Source organism: Equus caballus, chromosome 8, assembly GCF_041296265.1.
Source record: "Equus caballus isolate H_3958 breed thoroughbred chromosome 8, TB-T2T, whole genome shotgun sequence".
Lineage (NCBI taxonomy): Eukaryota > Metazoa > Chordata > Mammalia > Perissodactyla > Equidae > Equus > Equus caballus.
Window position 1 is genome coordinate 94,587,973 of NC_091691.1, and position 16,865 is coordinate 94,604,837.

The 16,865-nt window shown below is 35.5% G+C and overlaps 1 long non-coding RNA gene across 1 annotated transcript in view; it reads left to right on the top strand.

Moving 5' to 3' along the window:
• Positions 1–4,680: 4,680 nt before the first annotated feature.
• Positions 4,681–16,865, top strand: part of LOC111774766 (uncharacterized) — a 79,373-nt gene continuing 67,188 nt past the window's right edge. The window contains exons 1-2 of the long non-coding RNA XR_002810014.2: positions 4,681–4,806; positions 9,068–9,134. This is a non-coding gene — a long non-coding RNA (uncharacterized lncRNA). The remainder of the gene's footprint in view (positions 4,807–9,067; positions 9,135–16,865) is intronic.

The following is a 16,865-nucleotide window of genomic DNA, read 5'->3' on the forward strand; positions in this document are numbered from 1 at the left end:
TAGGAGGTACGCCACATATATTAACCTGATTCCTTTTCTGACAAAATGAGATGCTCATGTGATTTAAGCTGGCACCCACTGGGGCTGGGGGTCAGGAGGAGATACAAAAGAAATGCCTTAAGGGTCCAAGGATCCTTCTTTCAAACTGAGACATCTGCTAAAATTGAGACAGTAGGTTGAAATTTGCTTTCTGTTCTCTCTTCCCAGTCTACCTTAGACTTGCAAAATTGGACGTATAATTGAAAATTATTTCAGAACATCTGTCTCAAGATGCAAAGAAGCCATGGAACTCCCAGAGTTTATAAGCCTCCACAGACAGATAGTAATAATGGTTTATGAAGAAATCTGAGAAAGCCATCAATTAGAGCTCTACAGTATTTCATTAATTTACACTATCAAGAGAATCACATTACTCAACCTCAATAATAAAAGAATTACAGAAAACTGCAAGCAGTAGTGAACTTATAACCCTGAATCTCATCAGTACAGTAATTAAGAATTCCTGAAAACTAGGTAAACACTAAACATTTAAACCAAAGCGCAAATAATATGTATTTAATACATTTCTATTTCTGTTAGATTTTAATACCAGATCTCTTTAATGGAAAGGATATATAAATATATATGTGTATATATACACATACATACACTTTATTAAAAAAATTGGAACTGGAACTCAATCTGCAATTATAGTTCAAAGCCAAGATGAGTATAGAAACATGAGAATCAGCTAATGCATTGATATAATTTGAAGAGCTAATATGGGTCATTTAAGCCAAAACTATGCTACCATCAATAGTATAGTCCACTATATATATTGATATATAACAATAGTACCGTCCATTATGTTATCCATAGTACAGTCTGTTTCATTTCACATACATTTTTAATTCATATCTAATAAGAATTCTCTTATTATATCATATCATATCATAACAATTCTCCAGATTACCTACAAGGCACAGGCCTGGAATATAAAAAAGATGAGTTGGTAAAATTCCAAAAGCTTATTGAAACTCTGCATGAATTTTGATATTTGTAAGAAGTTGTCCACAATAGCTGTGGTAGGCTGAATAATGCATCACCCCCCCTCCCCTGCCAAGATGCCAGCGTCCTAATCCCTGAAATCTGTGAATATGTTACTTCATTTTGAAAAAGGGATTTTGCGCATGTGATTCAGATTCTTGAGATGAGGAGATTATTCTGGGTTATTTGGATTAGCCCGATGTAATCACAAGAATCCTTGTGAGAGGAAGTTTGGAGGATTAGATTCAGGGAAGATGTAAGGATGGAATCAGAGGCCAGAAGAGAGAAATTGCTACTACTCTGGCTTTCAAGCTGGGGGAAGGGACCATGAGCCAAGGAATAAAAGCTGGAAAAGGCAGGGAAAATTTAGGGCTTCCGGAAAGAACCAACCCAGATGACGCTTTGACTTTAGCCCAGTGAAACTGATTTTGCACTTAGGACCTTCAGACTGTGATAGAATAAATTCCTGTTGTTTTAAGCCACTAAATTTGTGATGATTTCCTATAGCAGCAATAGGAAGCTAATCTCAAAATGAGACTAGTCTACATGATTAGAAATATAGTGCTTACATCCATCATAGCATTTATCACTCTTTGTTTCCACATCTCTCTCCTCCAACGAGGTTATACTAGTCTTGAGGATAGAAACTCTGTCTCATTCATCTCTGTATCCAATTTTCCTGTCATCTAGTAAGACTTAAGACTTCTGTGTTGAACTAATGGCTGGCCTCACCAAATGAGCTAAGCGGTTGCTGCTATGTGTTTTCAATTTCCTAGAGACAAACAAGCAGTAGATGGGTGATAGTGCTTTTAATTAGCTATATCCTAACAATGTTTACCAGGGGACTAAAAGAAAACATGTTTAATAAAATTAAATTAATTTTAATCAGGAATATGAGCAGATTTATAGTTTTGTTCTGTTTTATTCCTTTTTATAAAGCAAATGTCTAGAATTCAGCAAAGCCGTTAAGTATTTTGAAAGTGCAGATTTTTATCGGAGAACTAAATTTGATTATTGTCTGTGATTGTTGTAGTCTTGGAATCCTGTATTCAGAGCTGATGTTAGATATCAGACAGCTCAGCTCTTCAATACATGTAAGACTCTCTTTAACATCATCTTTGGCAAGTGATGTGATTCGTTCGCCAAAATGTTCAGAAATCCAGAACCTGGGCTTTGCTAAGGTACCTCAGACACAGCAATTCAACACCAGATCCTGACCCTGACTTTCCAGTTGTATAGAATTATGGGGAAGGATATGATTGTATTATCTTTTTCATCTCCCAAATCCCAGATTTTATACAGTGACAAAATGATTCCTAAACAGGGAAAGTTCAAAGAGTAACATGGCATTATCTCCTTCAAATGACATATTTACTCCAGATTACATTTCTTATATTTCGGAGATAGTTTTAAATGGGGGGAGAATGACTGAGGTGAATTTTGTTATAATGATAACAGATTAGTGATGATTATAATTAAAACAACACAGAGTCTGTTATCATTCAAGGTTTTTTTCTAACAGGACAGTGTTTCTAGTTGCACAATTCTAATGCCCAGTGTCATCGTCAGGCATTGTTTTTATTGTTGTTGTTTTAAAAACTAAAAACTTTCCGTAGTCAAGGTGTGAGGAACTCAGAAGGTGACATTACACTAATGGCTGTGCTCAGAAATTGACAAAGATGGATGCAGTGCCTTTACTGATGGCCCCTGAGAAACACGGTACTTTCAAAATGACATTACAGCTATGAAAAAAAGCTGTTTGCTTTTGTTTACAGAAAAGAATTTTACATACCTTAATTGCATAAAGCATATTTTATCTTAGTTTATAAATTCTCACTTGTCTCCTATTTAAACATAGACAGTTAATTATGCTATTTGCTAAGATCTAATAACTTCAACATTATAACTTGATATTATGCATCACCTTACCTGAGAGAACCTCCATAAAACTTACACATAGTTCACTAATGAAATCTTGCTACTCCCTTGTGGATGGAGTTCATATAGAAGGCTTTGTGTTTGAATAGTATGCAAAGAAATACATGTGACTAAAATCGGAATTCAAATAATGATCCCCAGTGTCAAGAAGAAATCCTAAATTTCAAATATAATTCAATGACTATTGCTAATATATTGACACTTTCTTAATGTGAAACAGTTTTCTCATGGGAATCAGTTATAATCTCAGGGATTTTCTATTCCCCAAAAAGGACAGATAGTAAAAGAACTGAACCTCTGTCCTCAGTGCTTGCTTGGGGCAGCTCAGTTGTCCATCACCAGATTTGTCACCCACTTTATTTTTCCCAATGTTTATTCTGAAAACAAGAATGGTTTCAGGGCTCTCCGGTCTCCTCAGAGCTTCATTTTGGACCAAGTTCCCTGAGAAAGAGGCAAAATCAATCCCTTTCTGCTTAGTCTTCCCCTCCGGACAGAGAATAAAACACTGGGACTGATTTCAAAGGTCTGTTCCAACTATGAGTTCTGATGAGGTTCTGAGGCTCACAGTTTGAACCCCCAGGTGAAATACTTAACAGCCTAAATGTAACCTCTGGTCAACCAGAACTAATAGGTGATAGCTGCCTTCCCATCAAAGATTCGGTTAACCATCCTAGTGATTCATAGAATATTAGGAAATTTTTATCACAAGAAGCTATTGTGGGGCCAGCCTGGTGGTGTAGTGGTCAGGTTTGCATGCTCTGCTTCAGCATCCCGGGGTTTGTGGGTTCAGATCCTGGGCATGGACCCACACACTGCTCATCAAGCCATGATGTGGCAGCATCCGACATACAAAATAGGGGAAGATTGGCACAGATGTTAGCTCAGGGACAATCTTCCTCACCAAAAAAAATTAAAGGAGCTATAGTTATTTTAAGAAAGAATGTAGTATGATCTACATATTTCCCAAATTAAAATTATTATGGATTGTTTACCATACTTATGCATATGCATATCAAATGATACTGATTTGGTTTTCTTTCTAAACTAAAAGATTCCATGTGAACATACCCTTCGTTTTTCCTATTGTCAACAGAGGGCCTTTATTTTCACCTTTAGTTTTTGAGCTTAATGTCTATTTACATATAATACTAAAATTTTTTTAAAAAACAAATATTAAAGAAAAAAATCCAAATATATGTAAAATAGATCAGTGCTTGTTTTTCTACTCCAAAAAAAGGCAAAACAAATTACATAAAATATGTAATTTGTTGAAAATAACATTTGCTCTATAGCTTTTCATCCTCACTTACTAACATCTTGTTAGAAGATTTCTATGCACAGCTAGTTGGATTCAAGTATCTCCTCTGCTGTGTTGGCATTGCTTTTGGTGGGTAGAAATCAATTCTCATATGACTGCTACTTGACTTTCACTCTAGAAAACTGTTTCTTATATTAGGTTTTGGTACTATTTGACTAGAAAGCCTGTGAACCTGTAGACTTGGTAATACAAGTTGTATTAAATAGGATCTAAGTCCTGATGGCTGGTGGATGGAGGATTTGGTATTCTGCAGCATGGAAGAATGAAGTCTAACAACTCCATCATTACTTCAGAGGAATTCCCTTCAAGCGAAATAATGGAAAAGGAGGCATTTTGTTCTTGTGTGAATTACAAATGGCTTTCAAGAGTATTTACCTAGTCTATGTCTTGTTCCTTTTCTTTTTTTCCTGGGAAAGTGAAGCCATTTACACAAACAGACAGACATCTGTAACTTGATGATAAACTCCTGTTTTCTCAACCTTGTTCTTGAAGAAATTAAGGCCTAAATCTGCAGTATGTCAGAGGTAGAGTTCTACTTTTTCTGTTTGTGGTGGTTACATTAGTTGTACACATTTTTCTGTTAATAAACCTTTTTTTTTTTTACTTGAATCTGTGAAAGAGACAAGCTAAAACAGACAGGACAGACAGTTAATCACTACTACTGCCAACCAGCTTTCACATTTTGGTCTTATCAAATGAGATATGGATGAAAACCACACCCAAACAAAACACTATATCCTCCTTTCTGTGGCGTCTCAATGCATTAATCTCACCTGGATGAGAAACTTTGGTTGGATCAATAAGACATTTTCCCACATTTCCCTACTGGCCACAAAGCCTCCAATTTCCACTTTAGCTGTTAATTGATTCAAATTATATGAGATTGTACTGTATTATAAGGAAGTTAGAGGGCTGGCCCCATGGCCAGGTGGTTAAGTCCACACACTCTGCTTTGGCAGCCCAGGATTCGCAGGTTAGGATCCTGGGTGCAGACTACACACTGTTCATTAAGCCATGCTGAGGCGGCATCCCACACAGAAGAACTAGGATGACTTACAACTAGGATGTACAACTATGTACTGGGGCTTTGGGCAGGAAAAAAATAAAAAGAGGAGGGGGAGAGGAAGATTGGCAACAGATGTTAGCTCAGGGCCAATCTTCCTCACCAGAAAAAGCATACCTATAAGGAAGTCACCCCATTATTTCTGACATTCCTTTTTAACTCCAAACTGCTCTTGGTGATTTCAAGTCCTTAGAACAAATTTAGGATTATGTTCATATTTTCCTTCTCTTCTGTCTCACCATCAAAATAGCACCTACCACTTCCATGATTATTCAGAGCATTTGCTATTGAGTATGTAGCATATTAGAAAGTTGTTTTTTAACCTTTTAGTAGAAATTATATTCAAGACATTGCACAACATTTTATCTTTTTAGATACCAGAATATACATTATCTATCCCACTGTTTTGCCCATGTCCCTGGTAGAATAATTCTCTGTAACCAACATTTAGTTGAAATGAACTTTATTCTTCACCCACAACCTTCAGCTTCTTCTTCACTCACTTCCTAGGACTCTTAGCAGACCTGACCTTTGGGATGGGCCTGTAGGTTAGAAAATATATACAAAATCCATGTTAGGTTTGGAAAAGGGAGGCTGAGGATTTTCATATTAAAGTCACATCCAGCCAATGTGTTCTCTTGTTTCTTGTGCTGTTCATGGACTTTTCCACTTGCCTATGGGATTGTAAGAAAATCTGAGGACTGTACCCATGTTTGCACTCACCTGAGCCTATCCTACTCTTTCAGTAATAGTAGATACAATATGAATATGTTCTCTAAGTAAATTAAAATAGCCCCGTGTGTGACAGATTTCTTTCACCTTCAACACTTACAGGTTATATGATGAGATCACAACTTGCTGGCCAGTTTGAGGCATACACTTTGAAGTGTGAGCTGGAAAACTGTACTTTCATGCTTTATTTTGCACTTCTAAGTTACATGGTGAATTTAGAAGGAAATTCACCTCATAACACACCCACCTATGATAGGATTTATTAAAAATATACAGTACTAAAAATGGACTCTAGATCATAGAAGAAAGTGTGATAAATAGTTTTATTGCTTTCTGATATGTTACATGTGACCTTGGAAGGATTGTTTCCCATACTCTCCTTTTCTTGCCTAAATCTGGACTTCTAGACTGTCTTGTGTCTAGAGTTAAAGACTGACCTGTAAGGTTGATGATGGTAATGACCTTTGAACATTCACCTTTGTCCTACCAGTATTTGATGTCTACGTGGCTTTGTGACAGAATGTCTATCATTTTACATTTATTGCTCATATCCCCTTGTCATTTTGATTTTATGATGACATATCCACAATCTATAGTTGCCATGCCTCATTGACTTCTCTTGGGTGCCACTGGGCTTTTCCTTAAGCACTCTTTCAGACTTCTTAATATTATAAATCACCTCTGACCCCCAAATAAACCATTATCAATATGTTTACTTTTGGCAGGGACAAAATTACTTAAAGCAAGTGCTTTTTTTTAATATTACAAGATTTGACACATATTTTTGAAAAAGGTGATGTTTTAATGTACGTTTAGGAGGTCACAATCTTTTTAGTTCACTTTTTAATTTCTATATAGTAAAATTTGCTCATTTTAGTCTACAGTTCTATGGGTATTGATAAATGCATAAAATAGGACGCTTAGTTTTTTATTTTAACCAAAAAAGGAATCACATTTTAGATATTGCTCAGAAATTGCTACTTTCACTAATGTATCTCAGATATCTTTTTTTAAAAAACTAGCTATATTTAGGTATGATTGACAAATAAGAATGTATATATTTAAGCTATACAATTTGCTATTTTGATATATGTATACGTTGTGAAACGATCACCACAATCAAGCTGGTTAGCATATCCATCACCTCACACAGTTACCCTTTTCTTCTTTTTTTACATCTGTGGAGAGAATCCTTTAGATCTACACTCTGCAAATTTCAAGTGTACAATACATTGCTGTTAACTATAGTCACCAAGCTGTACATTAGACTTCCAAATGTTATTCATCTTATAATGGAAACTATGTACCCTTTAACCAACATCTCTCCATTGCCTCCACCCCCCCAAAGCCCCAGGCAACCACTATTCTACTCTCTGCTTCTATAAGTTTGACTATTTTAGATTCCACATGTAAGTGTGATAATGTTGTATTTGTCTTTTTGTGTCTGGCTTGTTTCACTTAGCATAATATTCTCCAGATTCGTGCACAATGTTGCAAATAGTAGGATTTCCTTCTTTCTCATGACTGAATAATATTCCATTGTGTATGTGCATGTGTGTACACACACACACACACACACACATATATATATATATATATATATATATACACCACGTTTTCTTTATTCATTTATCTGTCAATGGAAACTTAGGTTGTTTCCATATCTTGGTTATTGTGAATGATACTACAATGGACATGGGAGTTCAGATATCTCTTTGAGATACTGATTTAATTTCTTTTGGATATATACCCAGAAGTGGGATTGTTGGATCATAAGGTAATTCTATTTTTAATTTTTTGAGGAACCTCTTTACTGTTTTCCATAGTGACTGGCACCAATTTACATTCCCACCGAAAGTGCCCAAGGGTTCCTTTTCTCCACACTCTTTCCAATACTTCTTTGTCTTTTGATAATAGGCATGCTAACAGGTGTGAGGTGACATCTCATTGTGGTTTTGACTTGCATTTTCCTGATGATTAATGATGAAGATTTTTTCATATAGCAGTTGGTCATTTGTGTGTCTTCTTTTGAGAAATATCTATTCAAGTCCTCTATTTTTTAATTGGGTTATTTGTTTTTTGCTATTGAGCTGTATAAGTTCCTTATATATTTTGGATATTAACTCCTTCTAAGATATAAGCTTTGAAAATATTCTCTTGAATTCCATAGATTGCCTTTTCATTTTGTTGATGGTTTCCATTGCTCTGCAGAAGCTTTTTAGTTTGATGTAATCCCACTTGCGTATTTTGCTTTTGTTGCCTGTGGTTTTGGTGTCATATCCAAAAAAAGTCATTGCCAAGACCAAAATCTAAAAGCTTTTTTCCTATGCTTTCTTCTAGAAATGTTTACTGCAAGATTTTCAATTTCTTTTCAATTTGGTTATTTGTTAAGAAAACATAGGCAAAAATCTCTACTTTATCTTGAATCAACAAAGTAATATTGAAAAATAACTACTTGCTAATTCCACTAAATAACTATATTTTGGCTATGTTATAATGGTGTTTTTTAAATTTCGTATCCGGAAATTTTTATTAGCACAAAACCTGGTACAGTATGTGGAAAATCTTTATACTATGGACTGTTTATATTTTACTACATTTCTTCCTCGAATGAGGTGACATCCTTTGATTCAAAAAAATTAATTTAGACGATTGATTTTTTTCGGCCTCTCTTATCCCCAAAAAACAAGTTAATAAATTCTTGAAATTTTAAGAATTTCAAGAAATGTGTTTTTATTTTACAGAGAAATTTGGTTATTCACAAAGCAAACTAATGTCACTAAGTAGACTTTTACACACAACTGCAATGGGTGATTATTATTGTTTTGAATAAGAATTTCTAGAAACATCTTAATTATTTCAACTTTTCTGAATTATCATTAAGAAACTTATTCTCATAGAAATGGAAAAAGTTAGCTGAATTATCACTTTAGTAAATGAAGAAAAAACATCATTATTCTCCTTTTCTACTCATTCTTTATATTCTTCAGAAATTTGATGGAGTAACTATCTGACAATATTACTTGGACATTCACATTGGATAAACTACTAGCGACCGTGAGTATATTCAGCATTGCATGTTCAAGCAATATCTTTGACTTACACTATATCAGAATGCTTGGGTACTTAAGTTTTTAAACAGTAAGCAGTTGTCTATGAAATGCAATTTCATGGAAATCTAAAGTTTTTGTTTTTTAAAAATCAAAATGTCTCTTCCAGTGACCTGTCGCATGCCTGGAAAATTCCCTAGTATTCTGTTGTAATGTGTTTTTGCTGCCTTAATTAAGAATCCATAGTTATGCTATAAATGAAGAGAAAATACATGGTATGATGAAACTGCTAAAAAAATTCATTATCTATAAATAGTTAAGCATAGATGATAAGTCAATTGTAAACATAGTTGAAACTCATAAGCTGTGTCATGTATATATACTGAATATGTAAGTAGCATGTGAGATGCAAACAGAATTCACAAAGAGGAGTCAAGTTGATGAGTTAATTGCCTATGAAACACGTTAGATAAGAGATAAAGTACGAGTCTAGATGCTGAATACAGAGGAAATGGAAGGACCGAGAGGCAGCTAATATTCAAGATACACAAATATACATGATGTACCTGAAGCACTCAGTATTCATAAGATCTTAAAGTGACCACCCATTGGTAACAAGCATTAAGATTTTATCCTGGCTCCACCTGTCCTCTGTCCAAGAATCTCATGTAAAATCCATAGTTCCTCTTCAAGCTACAGCTGTGACCTGGCATACTTGACACTGTACTCTCCAATAGAGCAAGTGTGTGTTAGTTCCAGGACTTTTGGCCTCCTAAGACCCCTGGTTCAAATCTTGATTCTGGTCTTCATAAACACAGCATCAGTAAAGAAAACTGATGTGGCAGAAAGAGCAGGCAAGTGTACCTAAGAACATTGCATGACCTGGGATTTAAGTGTTGTTGCTCTACTACCCTACTTGCATTCTATAGTAAGTGTGTTAACTTGGCCCATATTTTTCCTCCTCTTTTTCACTGTGTGTGATTTAAGCATCTTAATGTGATTGGTGAGGCTTTCTGTTCTGTGGCTTCTGGAATAGCTTGCCAGTTAGCATACTTAAAGGTTAACATAGAATGACGGTAATTTCTAACACAACATCAATCTTTCCTTTTGGTCAAGAGATTGAAAGTTCCTGTAGGAAAAAAACGGAACACATGGATTTAAGCCATTCTCATCTAAGGATGCTTTACATTTAATTAGTTTTTAGGGTAGCTAGCCAATAGATGAGAAGGGAACTGTGGAAAGAGCATGATTATGGTGGTGTTGGAAGACCAGAAAAAATGTGCCCCAAGAACAGAAAGGGTAGATGATAATAACCGTAAGTTTGAGGGAAGATTCTGTTCAAATGTAAGTAGATATAAATATAAGAGACAGGTAGGATTATGTTGAAGATCAGCAAAGTGGTATGAAATGATGTGAAGATATCATGATGATGGCAAGATGGTATAGCACATTATATCTGTAGCTATACTATATTATCTATCTATACATATGCATATACGTATACTTAACATTCTGAATGAGGAGGTAAACTATGAGAAGAGATTCAGATTAGTGCTACAAAATTGATTATGCTTTCATTTATTAAGATAGCTTTTTTTTATAATAGTGGGTACTTTATTTTGTTAATATACTATTACGGATTTTTTTTTTTGGCCAGGTGCTTCTCTTTCTTGACTCCTTTAGATTGTTGCATTCTGGGATACACATTTCTCTGTACTTTTTCTTCTTGTTCTACCTTTACTTCCTAAGGAATGTTATCCATTATTATGGCTTATGTGTATGAATCTCAAATCTCTGACTCCAGTCCCAATCTTGCCCTAAGGTCCAGAGCCATGTATTCAACTGCTTTGTGCATGTCTTCCTCTTCATAACCCACTGGAATCTATATCCAAGAAGCCCAAATTCAATATCTTATTTCATTATGCTTCAAGCTCCAGTATTTACTACTTCTCCATTCACCAGAGATACTTCTCTCATATCTTACTTTGGTCTGCGGAAGGTACTAATGTTGAGAGCCAATGATGCATTCTAGATTTCTGTTTTTCTTTATCCTGAATACCAAACTAAACATCACATCCCGTAAACTTTATAAATGTTTCTCAAATTTTCCCCTGTTCAACTTGCCCATTTGCCTTAAATGCCCTTCAGTAGTTCACTATCTTTATCTAGAATGTTTCAAGAGTTTTCTAATTGATCCCCTTCCCTTTCGTAGTCTAACTTTCCCCAAACTGTAATCTACACTGTTGTTAGTGTGATTTTTCTAAAATGAAAATTTGATCTTATACCCTGTATCCCGCTGAAAACACTCAAAGGGTTTCCCTTACAATACAAAGTCCAGGTTTCTTAGTATGAGTTACAAGGCCCCCCTCCATCACCCTATCTTTTGCTGTAAATTTATCTCTTTTTTCTATCTCCTTGTACCGCAAGTTCCAGCAAGATTGAAAGACCTGTAGTTCCTGGAACCCCAAATGTATTATTCATCTACTGATGTTCTTCTTTCTGTTAGAATCCCTTTATCCGTCTTCATTCTCTCCCACCTGCCTGGTAAATTCTATTGGCTTGCAGTCTCTCCAAAGCTTTCACTGTGTACTCTGACAATTAATCCTATTCAAGTTGCCTATGCACTTTTATCATTGAACTTCTCACCTCTGTATGTATTGATTTGCTTTGCATTTATGGTGTTATAATTATCTGTTCACTTAGTGGATTGTGAGGTCCTGAAGGTGAGGACTATGTTATCTTCACCTTAATGTACTGAGCACCAAGCATAATGTGGAATCTCAGCAAATACGTGCTAAGCGTTTGAACTAATGATGGTCTCTGATGTTTTTGTATGATATATAAAAGGGAAGCTAATGTCGTTCTGATAGTTTTAGAGTTTCAGTGAAATTATTGAAGTTTCACAAATGTACAAAACTACTAACAAACAAAGGGGCATAATGGAAATACTACGTACCCTAAATGTGTCCATGGAAGTTCTGTGTACAGCAAATATAAGACATTACTGTGAGAAAGGCTTCAGAGGTGAAAAAGGAGCCATCAACAAATGTCACTAACGGAAGAGCTGGATCCACCTGTACTGGCAGGAACCATGCACATTTGCTGTGAAAAGTATTTCTTGGAATGTTCTTAAGGATAATTTTAAAGCTATTTTTAAAATTGTGGAAAAAAACATAAAATTCACCATCTTACCCATTTTTAAGTATACAGTTTGGCAGTGTTAAGTATATTCAAATTGTTATGAAACATCTCCAGAAGTTTTTCATTTTGCAAAACTAAAACTCTATACCCATTAAACAACAACTCCAATTTTCCACCTCTACCTAGTCCCTGGAAACCACCATTCTACTTTCTGTTTCTACGAATTCGACTATTCTATATACCTCATATAAGTGGAATTATGAAGTATTTGTCCTTTTGTGGCTGGCTTATTTTACTTAGCATAATGTCCTGAAGGTTCATATACGTTGTAGCATCTAACTGGATTTCCTTCCTTTTTTAAGGCTGAATAACATTCCATTGTATGCATGTACCACATTTTATCCATCCATTTGGACATTTGGGTTGCTTTTACCTCTTGGCTATTGTGAATAGTGCTGCTGTGAACACAAGGGTGCAAATATCTCTTTGAGACCCTGCTTTCAATTCTTTTGAAATACTCAGAAGTGGGATTACTGGATCATATGGTAATTCTAATTTTAATTTTTTAAGGAAACTCCATTCTATTTTCCCTAGCTGTTTTGCCATTTTATAATTATACCAACAGGGCACAATGGTTCTGATTTCTCCGCATCCTTGCTAATACTTGTTTTCTGTTTTATGTTTTATAGTGGTCATTCTAATGGGTATAAGGTCTTTTCTCGTGGTTTTAATTTGAATTTCTTTGATGATTAGTAATATTGAGCATCTTTCCATATCCTTGTTCGCTATTTGTATTTCATCTTTGGAGAAATGTCTCTTTAAGTCCTTTGACCAGTGTAAAATCACATTATTTGATTTCTTGTTATTGAGTTGTAGGAGATCTTTATATATTCTGGATATTAACTCCATATCAGATACATGCTTTACAGATATTTTCTTCTATTCATAGGTTGCTTTTTCAGTTAAATATAATTTTGATACTATTCAAAACAAATCTTAGAAGTTTCCTGAAAATGTATGTACCATGTGTTTTTTTAGCAAACTGTGCTTCGGCAGGGAGCAGTAACCATTCGAACATATTTGGAGATACTTCATTATACTGCATTTCATCAGATGGTATGACTATAGTTTTGTTCCTCTCACTTTCACTGAAGCTTTCTAAAGTCTGGCTCTCTGCATTCTTAAAGTGGGATGACAGTACAACTTAGGTTTTGATTTTTTTTTTTTAATTATGTATAGAAGTGAGTAAGAAAGGAAGAAGCGGACTTAAAATGGAACTTGAGATGTTGACATCCATGGCACTCATGAGTTCTGCAGGAGCCAAGGCTCTTTAGGATGGGGAGACTGGAGGAAAATATATTCCAATTCCTCATATAGAATGATTTTCAAATCCTATCAAGATAGTTGGTATTTCAAATGGAAACTCTTTTCACTCTGATTTCTAAAAAGTAACCTGATTTCCTTAGCTGAACTAACTTCTCTATTTTCCTCTTGCCTTTTTCTTCTTCTTCTTCTTCGATCTGCTTGTGTCCTTCATCACATCCCAGGTGAGCTCCTCTTTGGTTTCCTTTCCTCTTTAGGCGTTTCTTCCTGCCTCTACCAAACGAGTGCTTATGTCCAGCATCTTGTTTGACTCCTGGTTCAGGTCCACCTTCTTATTTCATTCACTTTAAGTGATGGGATTATCAGTTTCAGAATTGGATTTGTCTTTCCCACTCCCTCCATGCGTTGTTCAGTGTGATGTTTTGTACAGAGAGTGCCTGAAAGTGCAAGAACTTTCCTCCTATCATCTCCTCATTTACTATGGATTCCCACTTGTGACTGTCAGGGTTCAGCCAGGAAAACACAAGCCCCTGTAGGTACTCCAGGGATAAAGTCTTAATAAGGGAATAGGGGCTTACATAAATGTAGCAAAAACTGGAAGAGTAAAGGTCAAGGAAGCTGACACTGAAGTTCATGAACGTCTTTGCAGAGGCCTCAGCCAGAAGCTCCAAAGCAGGTGGTTCTCAAGTGCTTCTTGAGGAATGGTGGAAATTCTAAGACTTTCTGGGAAGCTACTACCAATTATTTCAGTCCGCAAGAGTAGAGCATGTGTTTCTCAAGAGCTATCCAGGAACTCACTAAGACACCCCATGTCTGTCCACATGCCTGGCTGCAATTCCTTCTAGATAATAATGGCTCCATCTTTCTGCGCTACTAATCTCATACAAGTGCTTCTCATTAGCAAACTCTAATTGAGTAAGTGAATTCTGGAAAATGTATTTGAAATTCCTTGTGATGAGAAAAGATCTTAGAAGAGGCTGGGAGCAATGCTGAGTTGTCAACACAGTCTAGGCTATCACTCTTCATTCTCTCACACTTCTGGATTTCCTGGGAACATTTTACCTGAGTGATGATAGTGCATAAAAGTTTGTCTAGATCACAATCTTACTTGAGCTCAAATCTATATAGGGCAGAAAAATTAAACTATAGAAGGAAAAGATAAACTATGGAAGCAAAAGAGAAGTCCAAAGCAAAAGGCTTTGCTGTTTTTAACCCTTCTGGGTTGTAATCCATGATGTGAAGACCAGAGGCTAGATTTGAGGAACTGGGTATGTGTATCTGGAATAGCATCACAAACTAAGTGAAGAGGAATACTGAAATGTAGGGATCAAGAGTGTGGACAGTGTATCTAGGCAGCTGTAAATTTTTGCATCATTGTCACCTTAAAATATTCCCTCCAACCCTTCATCAGAACTTAGTGGCATTTATCATGTACTTTCTAGTGTTTTGGGTCATAATGTGTGTGTGTATTTGGGCTCCCTAACAAGATCATGGGCTCCTGGCTTTCACAGGCATGTTTTGCCCCTTTCTGAATCTTTTTCACCCAGCAGAGAACTTGCCCCGAGTAGACACTCAGGAAGTGTTGCTGCTTGATTGATAACTCTGTATTTCTTTAATGTTTAGGCTTCCCCAGTGAATGTGTGTATGTTAGGGCCCACTGAAGTGTCAGACTGAGAAAAATGAACATTATAAAAGAGTCCAAAATAGCAGTGTAGCTGAATTGACAGTGAATACCTTGAAAAATGTGCCATAAATTCATACTCAAAGAACATACATCATCAAGCATGGTGTATTCTTTTGTGAAATGTAAAAAATAAGGAGCAGTCTTAAAATGCTTTTGCATTTGTGCATCTCCAGGCAGCAGTACCTACAAAATGTATTGAACCAAAGACAATGAGATTGGATTTAAAAGTTTCATCTCTATCTACAATAATAATAATAGTAAATTGAACAACAATTACCAAAGGAAAAATAAGTGATGGAATTTCAAAGCTCTGGATACTTGGTGAAGTAAGAAATGTCAAGTTGATGCCGCTATTCCACACAAAAACACGCGATGGCTTCAATAAGCTAACAGCCCAGAAGTGTGTGGCCCAGACAGGCACATATGCTTCTGCCTCATGAAGTTATTCAAGGAGCCAATCCCTTCCATCTTGTTGCTCTGCATCCCTAGGGTGCGTGGTTGAAGTTGATTTTTTGTTCTGGTCCAAAAGAACTATAAAGCAGGGTGAGCAATTTCTGATTAAGCTGATGATGTAGAAGCTCCACACCTCATGTCTGGTCTCATTTTATTGGTGAGTACTTAGATACTTTTTACTGATGCAGCCATTGTATATGAAGCACTGAGATAGTGTGCGGTTTTAGAAAATGTTGTTTTCCTTTTTTTCTCCTAATTCCTTGAATATATTAAGCATTATTTTAAAATTTGGTATCTGTTTTATCCATTAGATAAAGATACTAGATTCCACAGGGAGTGTTTTGTGGTTTGAGTTCTAAATTTTTTTTACATCTGAAAGGAAGCCCACATAGCTACCTTTCACCATATATTGCTGCTTATTTATTCTTCCCTGAAAACAAATAATTTTGATAATTTTATAGCTTATTCCTTTTTGTCCCTTTCATCTTTAAAATATTTTTGGCTTTAGATTATGAATTTTAGAGTTAAAAATAAACTTTTATTGATATAAAATATGTGTAAAGATATTAGATTTGTTATCACTAGTGCTTAAAACTAGTCAAAACTATGGATTTAGTTTATTGATAATTAATGTAATTGTACTGATTATGTGCAAAAGGGAATAACAATATTTAATAGTTTAGTTAACATGTCTATAAACATGCCTTTAGTTCTGGTGTCTGAAATATTTAAAATAATTGTTTATGGTATTTTCCTACCAATAAAGTCTGAATTTGTAACTAGAAATGAATTATATGTGTAAAGTATATAAGTTGAGTGTTCTTGTATCTTAAAAATATTTGGTGAGGTAAGTCATCCTACCGCATAAGGATACCATAAAAACATCTGAGTATTTGAAAAAGAGGTATTTGAAAACGTAGAGTGAATTGTAGTAGTGAAGCCTGAAAAGGCTGGCAATGGGTCTGGAGGTATTCTAGGATAAGTGCTGTATGATAGATGATTTAAGAAACTAAAGTGAAAATAAGGGAAAGGCTTGGTCTTTTAGTATATGACAGTTCTTAATTATACTTACTTTTTGTTGCTTGAGGTTGAACTTAAAGGCTAATGGAAAAGGTTGACAAAATACACTTGGACTCA